Consider the following 12,099-nt stretch of genomic DNA (forward strand, 5'->3'; position numbering starts at 1 on the left):
AGACAGACAGACAGACAAAGAGACAGACAGATAAGAGAGACAGGCAAAGAGACAGACAGACAGACAGACAGAGTGAGAGACAGACAGGCACACAGACAAAGAGACACAGACGGATAGATATAAGACTTTCAAAACGAGTTACTGTATTACTACTCATAAAAAAAATAAAAGGAAAAAAGAAGTATATTTTAGCATAGAACTGGAACCAGAGCCACCACTGCTCAAGGATTCCTCTAACATATACATAATGATGTTCCCATTTACAGGTTACCTGTATACACCAGCACGTTGAATACACACGCGTATACCTTTTTCTATACGTGTGTGCATTTGTGATCAATCGATCAACACAACCCGGAACGCCATACCTGCCTCAGTGATATTTGAAAGACAAGAAGCCGGCTAATCCGGTCTGTACATGTACACTGAAACGAGCCGTACAGCACGTTTCTTTTTTTTTTTTTTTTTTTTTTTTTGAAATCAAAACAGTTTTTTTTTCCCAAAATGTTTTATTCAAATAAATAACAACAATTAACAATATCTCATACAATGAATTAAATACAACTTATCGAGTACAACAAGCTAACTTTTTTAACGTTTTGTTCTTCGAACACTCACACAAAAATGCTTCTTATCTGTAACTGCCTATTAAAAATACTTTCCAACGGTAAAAACGAATTTGTTTTTTTATATATACTAACGCACATCTTTCCGATCAAGATAATGTGGTTCAATTTATACATAGTTGCCTTTTTCACCATTACAAAATGCATACCAAATAAAACATCACTAACTTTCAAAACAATCTTAATTTCTAAAGTACGAAAAATAAATTCTTCAATAAACTTCCAGAATTTGTATACAACCGGGCATTCAAAAAAGAAGTGTTCAATGAAATCAGTTACATCACAACAGTAATTACATTTATTAGTTTCCGTTACTTTCATTTTACACAGGAGAATGTTGGTCGGATAAATGTTGTGCATAATTTTCCAGTGTACAGCACGTTTCTAATAAATAGCTCAACACTATGATAATGACGCCAGAACAATCAAAGAGGGGGAAGGTTTGTGTGGAAGGGAGGGGGGGGGGGGAGGGGCTATCTTGAAGTTCAAGTCGTGAGCGTGGTTGACCCCTCCCCACTCCCATCGTCCGCTACCCGCACACCCCAATATCTATACAGAGGAACCTTCCCTTTAAGTCCTAAACAAATCTGAGAAAATCAGGTCTTAAAACGGAGGGAGTCTTAAATTTACAGATGATAAAAAATCTGAAAAAGTAAGGTCGTAAAAGAGGGTAAGTCTTAAATTGGGGGTGGATGGGGTGGGGGAGGGTGTGTGACGTAAAAGGGGGGTTCCACTGTACCCTCTTACAATCAGCGATATATAGCCACGATTCTAAAACAGCTGTGTTCTACATGGTATGGCAGGGCGGGGATGTAGCTCAGTCGGTAGCGCGCTGGATTTGTATCCAGTTGGCCGCTGTCAGCGTGAGTTCGTCCCCACGTTCGGCGAGAGATTTATTTCTTAGAGTCAACTTTGTGTGCAGACTCTCCTCGGTGTCCGAACACCCCCGTGTGTACACGCAAGCACAAGACCAAGTGCGCACGAAAAAGATCCTGTAATCCATGTCAGAGTTCGGTAGGTTATAGAAACACGAAAATACCCAGCATGCTTCCTCCGAAAACGGCATATGGCTGCCTAAATGGCGGGGTAAAAAACGGTCATACACGTAAAACTCTGTGTGTGGGAGTGTCAGCCCACGAACGCAGAAGAAGAAGAAGAAGACATGGCATGGCTTTGCAGTGATCAGATGACGTCCTGATGATTATTGTTGCTGGTCGTTTGTGTGCGCGCCTGTGTGTGTTTTTAATCTGAGACAAATGTCGCCAATGTTTTTACAGAGTGACGTTAAATAAACGATTTTAAGAAGTTGCTGGACTGTTGTGGTGGACACTGACCCCGCTCTTGGCGCGCTGTGCCCACTCCAAGTCTGTTGACCAAAGTGGTCGTCGTAATAAGTGCTTGAAGATATACCGTCCATTCCGCGCGCACTTTCAAGTTTAAAGCGCCACAGATCTGCACTGGCCACAGCTTTTACAATAAAGAAACAGCATGGCCGGACGAGACCTCCCCTATAACCCACCGAACTCTGACATGGGTTACAGGATCTTTTCCGTGCGCACTTGGTCTTGAATGTGCTTGCGTGTACACAAGAAGGGGGATCAGGCACTAGCAGGTCTGCACATAAGTTGACCTAGGAGATCGGAAAAATATCCACCCTTAACCCACCAGGCGGCCGCGGCCGGGATTTGATCTCACGGCCTTCCGATTAGGATGCCGATGTCTCATCCGCTAGGCTACTGCGCCCGTCAGTTTAGTTCAAAACTGCGAATATATTGAATTTGCGGCAGAACCTTCAGTCTTTAGCTTCTTGGCTGGTATAAACCGAATGGGCTCTCAAAATACCTCAGTCGTCAGCCAAGCCCTTGCAGAAATGACCACACAGCGACTAAAACATGTTCGATTTAGATCACAATGCACCACTTACTTTGACACTGACCCGGGAGATTACTACAAACAGTCTAGTTAGTCAACCTGCCAGTCGATATGTGCTCTCAGTTGACAACTGACAACTGATCGATTATTGATAGCCTGTCCAGCTAGGCTTTACGGTCCAATTACTTTGATATTTTTGACGATGAATGAGTGACAGATCACGTTGTTGACTTCTTGCGGGGCAAAAAAGGCAAAGCCCAGGTAGACTTTATCCATTTGACCTAGCTCTTTCTACTTCATCAGTGACTGTTATGGTGCCCAGAAACATTTTTGTAAAGCGTAATCATTGGACACGATTTTGAAGTAAATCTCTCTCTCTCTCTTCCTTTCTTACTTACTGTCTTTGTTTGTCTGTCAAACTATCTGTCTGTCTGTCTATCTTTCTTTCCTTCTCTGTCTCTCTCTGTCTGTCTGTCTCCTTGTCTCTCTCTCTTTCCCTCTCTCCCTCTCTCTCTCTCTCTCTCTCTCTCTCTCTCTCTCTCTCTCTCTCTCTCTCTCTCTCTCTCTTTGTTTCTCCGTTTAGTAAATTCAACGTTTTGTTTTGTCAATAACTAAACGTTCAAATCTTGTTTAAAAAAAAAATCTGAATGTTGGAACGTCAGTAGTCTGTGTTCTTGGCGATTACTCTGTCTGTCTGTGTGTCTGTGTGTCTGTCTCTCTGTCTGTCTGTCTCTCTGTCTGTCTGTCTCTCTGTCTCTGTCTTTCTGTCTCTCTGTCTCTCTCTCTCTCTCTCTCTCTCTCTCTCTCTCTCTCTCTCTCTCTCTCTCTCTCTCTCTCTCTCCAAAGCTCTCCCATGAAAGAAGCTCGTCAGTCTCAGTAAGAACTCGGCAACCGAAGCAGACGGTCGGAACGACTGTTACGCACACGAGAAGAAATGTGAAAGAGCTTCGAGTGATTGATTGAAGTATTGGCTACCGTCGTGTGGAAAAGCTGGTAACGTAGAAATGTGCCAATACGAACATGCACGGGTCGGCCGCCAGTCTACAGGTAATGCAACCATAATGTAGGTCTTAGTCGCAGTGCTTGAAGTAGTTGCACAATAAATAAAGACTACTGAGAAGACAAAATGTAGATTTTGGACAGACAGACGGTTGAACTTTTTTTCTCTCTCAAGTACTTTTAACGGTGCTTGCCTACCCACATTAACTTGTAAACCCTATACTCGCCGATCGGATCTACTTTACCTTAAAAAAAACCACCCACCGGGGTTGACTTGTACCTGGCTATAGCACTGCACACTGACAACACGCAGACGCACACACACTGAGAGACACGCAGCCAGCCAGCCAGCCAGCCAGCCAGCCAGCCAGCCAGCCACACACACACACACACACACACACACGAACTGTTACTCAGTCACCCATATTTGAATCCAAGCAGGTGCAATCAAAATTAAGTAAAGTTGCACCTGCCCCGGCTGGGGGGGAACGGATCGTGTGTTTAACAATAACAATAACAATAACAATAACAATAACAGCACTTTATTGTCCATTAAAATATTACATATATTGTCCATTAAAATATTACATATTACATCGCTCACTCTCACTCACTCTCCCATTCTCTCTGTCTCTCTCTCTCTCTGTCTCTGTCTCTCTCTCTCTCTCTCTTTTTCTTTCCCTCTCTCTTTCTATTTACGCTTGAATAACAATATAAGCCGGAGAGTGCGCGAGTGCGCATACGCAATCAAATGTATGAACGACTAAGTCTTTCAATTTTTGCGTTCGTACCCGCACTATTACTCGTAAGTAACCAGTCGTCCCTGAACCTGTTCTTTGCATAATGTGCGAGACGGTAGAGATGTGCAGAGTGTCGGCAGTGAAGTGTGAAATACGCCCTGAACCATAAACAATGGGGATCAACCATTGTGGGCCTTTTTTCTGGACTGTAGCCTAACCACCCGGCTGGGGTAGAAAAGCAACCACGTACATGAAGTGTAAAGCAGTCCTAATTCTTGGTGCGAAACGCCAGGCTATAGGGTAAAGCTACCATGTACAGTGTTAAAAGGATAATACTGCATCCAAGAAGAAAAAAAAGTCCATCAGATATAGCTTCCAACGTAATAGCCTACAATACAAATTCTGTGTTGAACAAAATGCGACCGCTCTGGAGGACAGCCTTCACTTTGCAAAAAGTAAGTGTATTGAAAGTAAATCGTGCAATGTACCTCTAAATGAGGGTACCATGGATTATTCCCTTACTTACTGCCCGTTTTGCCGGTTGCCATGTTGTGCAGCAACGAAGGACCTCCACTCCTGTCTGTTCTGGGCGAGATTATTCCCTGAATTCTTCAAATTGGTCAAATTCGCCAGAAACTCCACAAAACGCCTGGCTGGATGGGGGAGTGGAGGAACAGCTGCCGGGGCGGTTGTCTCCCCTGTCCTCTGCTGAAGTTTGTGAGACAGAAGACAGGGGCACCCCTTCTAAGAGAAGGAGGGAGGATACCACAACAGAACATCGGGTTACCTCACTTGCTTTCCCTCGTGGAAAAAAGTTTACCACTGTCCAGACGCTACTGGACAACAGACGCTCACTGGTAGCCCGGCGGCGGGCATCACCAAGTAAGAATAAGGTTACTGAAAAAGTGTTCTGAACCAACGAGACGCAGCGAAAGGCTGGTTGGGCAAGGCTCAAAAGAGACTCTTGAAGGCCCTGGTGAAAGGCGGGGACAGGTAGAAGTGGTGGATAGTTCTGGCGACTCGAGTGTCGCCAGAATCGTGGGACAACGGGAGGACTTGCCCGGCGCCGGGAAGGATCCTCAAGCAAGAACAGAAAAACCAAAATCGGTTCAGCGCTGCGCGCTGAGAGCACGTGTTGAAAATTCTCATCGACCAGGTTGTGTCCGGGGTCTACCTGTTTATGCCCACCAAATTTGAAGCAGATCCATCGAGAACTTTGGCCGTGCATCGCGAACACACACACACACACACACACACACACACACACACACACACACACACACACACACACAGACAGACATATAAGTCGTATATATATATAGAGATAGATGTGCCGATAACGCTGATAACGCTGTTTTGAAGTTGAGCATGAGAAGAAAATCCTCCCATGTCTCAAAAAGATTAGCCGCCAGTTGGTGGTATGAGTGTGATAATTCGTGTCCTGAATTGAACACTGCCAGCTAGCTAATAATTATTAAAGATACCATCCTTCGCGCGTAACCAGCTATCATGTTCATCACCACAGATGTGCCCTTTACCGAGAATAACTGAGAGTTTTCGTTCATTTAGACACATACTTATAATGCTGCTTCCCGTAGAGAGTGATTTAAAAAAAAAATATAATTTTTTTTTAAGTTGTTGCTTAATTATATTTTTGCAGATTGGCAATGGTTTCGGTTACGAACTCAACTCATCAACAACAACAACAACAACAACAAAAATTCCCACTGCGCACATCAAGCAGCTATAGGCTGTTGATTTGTGTATGTGTCCAAGTGAAAGTATGCTTTGTCCCATTCACACACACACACCACACACACACACCACATACACACACACGTACACACACACACGCACACACACACACACATATTTACCCACACACACTTCTCCAGTTCATATAGCATTGGTCATCTGTCTTCCTGTTGTCTCTCTATAGCCTATCTCAGTTAACTGAGTAGTGTTCCTAGTATATGGGAGACCGGGGCTAGTCCGCCTACTTTTATGCTTTTGGTAGCATAACTGGCGAGTTTGATGAACTAGAAGACTGATTTTTTATTTTACATCAAGACAAATGTGTAGCTGATATCAATGTGCAGACAGTTTTTATGTGCGCATGAACATTTGTTGTACATACTGCTTTAAGTAGACCTACCCTAACGTAGGCGAACTTGCCCCAAGTCGGGGTAAGTCCGCCTACAGGGTGGGGCAAGTCCGCCGCTCTCATCCAATAGTAGGTACACGACTAGTAGTGGGCAAGCTTTATACACACACGCACGCACGCACACACAGTCAGTCAAACAAGCACCCGATCAGTGGGAAAGCTTTTTTAATTCCCTTCAATATTTAGGTTCAAAAATGCCAATGACAAAATACAAAAGAATGTCGAAAGAATGTAACACAAATCGGCGTCAGTCTTTTTTAGACATGAATCTGCAATCTTTACCATCGAGAATAGATGGAGTCACCATCAGAGTCACAGTTATGGCAGATGTAAACTGGACTGTTCCCCACACCTGCACATTCTTCATGGCGGACTTGCCCCATGACAAATAGGCGGACTTGCCCCCGCACGGGCAGGCAACTCTAGTGCCAGATAGCAAGCACAACATGGGAAGGAAGAAGCAAAACTTTCGTCAGAACTCGACCTTAATTAACGCACTTTCACTCGACACCAAGACTAAGTATTTGTTCTCAGAGGTAATGCATCAAAACCTAAGTCAACTGCTATGCATTCATGTTACAAAAATGAAGAAAAACACTTTTTGTGATCTGTACTCACGATATATGGGCGCGCAACCTCTGAACTTCTGCAGGATATGGCTGGAAGTAGGGACACCATTCTCACATGGTGTGAAAGACTAAAAGGTGGCAAACGTAAGAATAAACAGACAAAGACGGATGTGCCCCGGGGGCGGACTAGCCCCGGTCTCCCCTAGTTAAGGCTCGAAGAAGCAATCAAGACATCGGTTTTGACAAACTACTCATCTCTGTCTCTCTCTGTCTTTTTGTCTCTGTCTCTGACTCGTTCTCTCTCTCTCTCTCTCTCTCTCTCTCTCTCTCTCTCTCTCTCTCTCTCTCTCTCTCTCTCTGTGGCGTAGGTAACTGTAGCATTCACTGAGCCCAAAAGACCCCTAGCCATACTTCGATTCAGTTTCAACAAGTACTAATCAAAAGACCGCCCACCTGTTCACACCAAACACATACACACAATAACGTACACACTCTGTCTCTCTTTCTTATAATATAGTCTTACCTGTGTTTGTTTCAGGTCACTACATATCGGCAACACTGAAGATCGGCGACACGACCACGAGCCACCGATAACACGGGAAATCCTGACACAAACTGAATGGCGACCGTTGGCAAACTCTAAACAGGGCTCTATTTTTCACCGGACGCACTGGCAAAGAATACCCGCACAAAGCCAGCAGCGCGAAACGGAAGAATAAACTGTTGATCGCTGTGGCCGTTTCCTCTCCACAAAGGTTGTTCGATCGCGCGGGGCCACACTTCGACCACTGGCAGGGCCGATCAGGCAGGCAGGCTAGAGGTTGGGACTCAGTGTGGGTGTTTTTTGTGTATGGTTAAGTTTTGGGAGCCACAGTCACAGAAGTTGCGAAAGCAGGTTGGTTCTGATCGAGTCAAAGTCTCTATACTGTTCGTGAGCTGGTTTTAAAACTCACCGCCCCCTTCGTGTATATTGGTCAATCACATTTCCTGCACTTACAGACAATCGGACAGTCAGACGAAAAAGAACTGCGGACACAGACATTTTTAAACCCCCCCCCCCCCCCCCCCCCACCCCTGCTCGGTCAATTCTCCCTTCCGTCCACCAGACTCCATCTCTCACTCTCAATTGATAATGAAAAAAATGTACAGACTGAGAAATAGTCATGAGACATGACAGACCTCAGGGCCGGACTACCGGGGGGGTTATGGGGGTTGCGCAACCCCCCCCCCCCTAGCCTAAACATGTACCTTACTTATTTAATTTTTTTATTATTGCTTATTTTATGCCGTTTCATGCAAGGAGCGACCATTTTCCTATCTCAGAATATGACCTACCCATCAGCTTCAGGGGGCTTCGCCCCCTGACCCCCACAACGAGGGGGGGGGGGGGTTCTAGGGTTTCCAGACCCCCCCCCCCAGCCAAAAAATAAAAATATTGAATGAGGTATGCATTTCTTTATTTTACATTGAGTTTCAATTTTTGGGGTATTAATCAGTGACAAAATCCGCTGCCTGAAACTGGTAATGATCATCCTCAGAATGCACCAGATTGCACCATTTTGCATCCTTTTTTTCAAAATTTTCCGGGGGGGGCATGCCCCCGGACCCCCCTAGCAAGCTAGGCGCTTCGCGCCGTCGGCTCGGCGCTTCGCGCCTTCACACCCATATCTTCACAATATACTTTTGAAAAAAAACCACCCATAAAATGAACTGATCCGCCCCTGCCGCCAGGGGGAACATCCCCCTGGGCCACCACTGGCAACCCCCCCCCCCTCCTCTTCGCCTAGTCCGGCCCTGGACCTTCAGCTGATTACAAACAGCCCCAACTCCTCCCCAACCCCCTTCCTAAATACCCGCCCCACTCCAGTAATTGTCGTTGTCATTACTGTATTGTCCCATCGCTGGAAAATCGGGTCGCTTCCCCCCCGAGGAAAGCTAGCAGCAACAGAGTCGCGCTACCCAGGTGTATGCGTGTTTAGGTGTAAGCAGCCATCTGTAATAAAAAGTTTTCTTATGTTTGGTCTCATGCTTCTGCGATCATTCCCTTTGTTACAAAAGATTCGAATATACAGAGAAAGAACCAGAGACAGGACAAACCCTCTGTTGCCAGACCACCTATATCGTTACCCCCCCCCCCCCCTTCCCCGGCACACCTCTCTCTCTCTCTCTCTCTCTCTCTCTCTCTCTCTCTCTCTCTCTCTCTCTCTCTCTCTCACACACACACACACACGCGCGCACGCTCCAATCATCTGGGTCCAGTAATTCAATGTAATGTGTCTTTATTGTTGGTCTCATGCTTCTGCGATCATTCCCTTTGTTACAAGAGAGTCGGCCATCTAGAGCACGGTCAGACTTGGGTCATCATGCCGTGGTCAGAGCGTACTCTACATGTAGAGTCTCTGGTGCCAATGAGCCTTCCAAATGAATCTGTAGCGATTTTAGATCTTCTTCTTCTTGTCGATCGCCTTTACACTTGGAGTCCAGCTCTGAATATGAAGCTGGTCACAGTGGTCTTTTGCAGAGCCTCCAAGGGACCGTGCAGCTTGTCTTGGAGGGTCGTCGGCCTGGGCCAAGTCTATGTCCTCAAGGGCTGGAAGTTCCTGCAGTCCTGTAGGATGTGGGTTGCGTCTTGTTCTGCCTCTCCACAAGGACACAATGGGGGAGGGCACGGCACGCAATTTCCCGTGTAGGTGTTGTTTGATTTTTGTGTGCCCTATTCTCATGCAGTGCGTTCAGTTTCATTCCGTTAGTTCGACAGCTTGACTAAATGTAGTAATGTGGAGAAAAGTGCAGTGCACATACATGTTTTCGGTATCTCTTATTTTCCCCACAGGAGCCTTGTAAGTGTACAAGAGGAGATACAGTACGAATAGCCCGTGCGTTGAGCAGAGAAAAGTAGGTCATTTTAAGCTGACAACTTTTGTGCAGTCAAATTGGAGTTTTACTCTATTCCTTAGCAAAACTCCGGTACCGAGCGAGTTAATTACTTTCACATGTGTTGCTGAGGCGAGCTTGGCTGGCCCTGGGAAGCCGACTGACCACAGAGGGGCCTTTGTTCTAGTCAATCAATCAATCAATCAATATGAAGCTTATATAGCGCGTATTCCGTGGGTACAGTTCTAAGCGCTTGTCGAAGAGTTGTCAACACAGGACTAACAAAGAAACTAACATCTTCAGACGGACACGAACCCTATCACACACTAGCAAACCCTGGTAAACAAACAACTGTTTAACAACAATGTACACATCAATAGCTAGGTCCAAACAAAATAATATTAAGCACAAAGAAAACACAGCACAAGAATGTCTTTTGGGGCACAACACATCACGTCGAGCATGAAAGTCGCAGCCAGCTACGGGAAGAACTGAGTCTTCAACCTACTCTTGAACGCGTCAAGAGAGGGGCTCTGGCGAAGCTCAAGCGGCAGGGAGTTCCAGACGGAGGGGCCCGCGGAGGGAAATGCACGCTGACCAGCAGATGCGAGTTTCGAGCGAGGGATGTGGAGGCGGAGAGGGTCAGCAGCAGAACGAAGGGGACGGTCGGAGGGCTGGGTGTACAGGTCCAGGGAGGATTGAAGGTACTCGGGAGCAGAGTCGTTGAGACACTTGTAGACCAGAGTGGACAGTTTGTAGGAGATTCGGGTGTTGACAGGGAGCCAGTGCAAGGAGCGAAGTAGGGGGGTGATGGGGTCTCGCTTCGTCTTCCTCAACGTCAGCCTGGCAGCGGCGTTCTGGACTCGTTGTAGGCCATGAATGGATGAGGCGGGGAGGCCAGCCAGAAGGGAGTTGCAGTAGTCCAGACGACTGAAGATGAGGGAGACAACCAGCTTGACACAGGCGTCGTGGGTGAGGTAGCGACGGATGGAAGCGATGCGTCGTAGGTGGAAAAAGCAGGTCTTGATGATGAAGGAGATGTGTGTCTGCATGGAGAGAGTGGAGTCGAGAAAGACGCCAAGGCTCTTGACAGCAACCGGACTTTACCCCCCACGTAGCTGAATAAGTGCCTGAAGATGCGTCTCCCCTGTTTTAGAGTCAGGGTCATCAAAACTACCACAAGGGGAGAGATACACTGAGTTGGGCAAAAGGTGCGGGAACCTATGCCATCTGCTTGGTGCCTCTCCCCGAAAGATACATTGAGTTGGGCAAAACTGGTGCTTCCGGAGTTGCGTGTGATTTTGTGCCTTAGTGCCTGACCGGGCACGTCCTCAAATCGCAGCTCCAGAAGTCCCAGCCAGCAATGGTGAACAGTGCGCGCTGTTCACTCGGTTTCCAACCGCCCTGATATGGCCCTTCGTGGTCGGCTGGGCGTTAAGCAAACAAACAAACAAACAAACAAACAAACAAAACTCGGTTTCCACGCGGGCTAATTAGAGTAGTGCGCGCCACTCTAAGGTTACCAACAAGCATTGATCGAGCGACGTCGCTCGATTTTGTCCAGGCCCCGAACCCCTGCCCAATTTTCCCTGCAGATTAGGACTTTGTGTCAAAGTAAACCTACTGCTTTCTTATTATAGCTTAGTTTGACTGGTTGCCGTGACCATAGACCTATAGGTCCCTGCCGTGACAGGTTCGATGTATTCCTCTTCTTTATGGTCATGCCCGATTTTTTAGCAGTTTAAAGACTCAGATTTTATTTGTTTATATAGTATTTAAACTGTTGGAAAGCCAACCAAGATTTTTATAGATATATAGATATAGATATATTTTCCATGGAAGAACTCACGTATGTTTTTTTGACTCTTTTGGTCTGAATACAATTTGAAATCCTATTATACTCTTGTTCATTTTGCATTTTGTTCGTCTGGTGCGTGTGGTTTGAATGCCGTCCTGACAAATGTCTTTTAAAACTGCATGCACGGTAACATCTTAGACACAGACAGTTAATATTTCCGTGAAGCTACTACCGCTCAGCTTTACAGTAATTTGGCCTTACGCGACGTGTTGGAGATTTTTGTGCCCTATTCTCAGGCGGAAGATTGTTTGCGACTTCAGACTGATTACTCCCGACTTCAGATTTCTGATTCGGCCTTGTTGAACTTGTATAACCTCCACACTGAAAAGCCTCCTTCCCTTCCATAGTACTGATGATCGACCTTAGGTACTTTACCACATTCATGGGGTCAAATTCG

General features: G+C 46.1%; 1 protein-coding gene across 1 annotated transcript in view; it reads right to left on the reverse strand.

The window, feature by feature from the left end:
* LOC138948557 (protein FAM184A-like) overlaps positions 1–7,632 on the reverse strand; it is a 20,583-nt gene extending 12,951 nt beyond the window's left edge. Inside the window, exon 1 of the mRNA XM_070320115.1 lies at positions 7,494–7,632. The gene's annotated coding sequence lies outside the window, so the exon portion shown is untranslated. The remainder of the gene's footprint in view (positions 1–7,493) is intronic.
* Positions 7,633–12,099: the final 4,467 nt, after the last annotated feature.

This window comes from Littorina saxatilis, linkage group LG1 (genome assembly GCF_037325665.1).
Source record: "Littorina saxatilis isolate snail1 linkage group LG1, US_GU_Lsax_2.0, whole genome shotgun sequence".
Lineage (NCBI taxonomy): Eukaryota > Metazoa > Mollusca > Gastropoda > Littorinimorpha > Littorinidae > Littorina > Littorina saxatilis.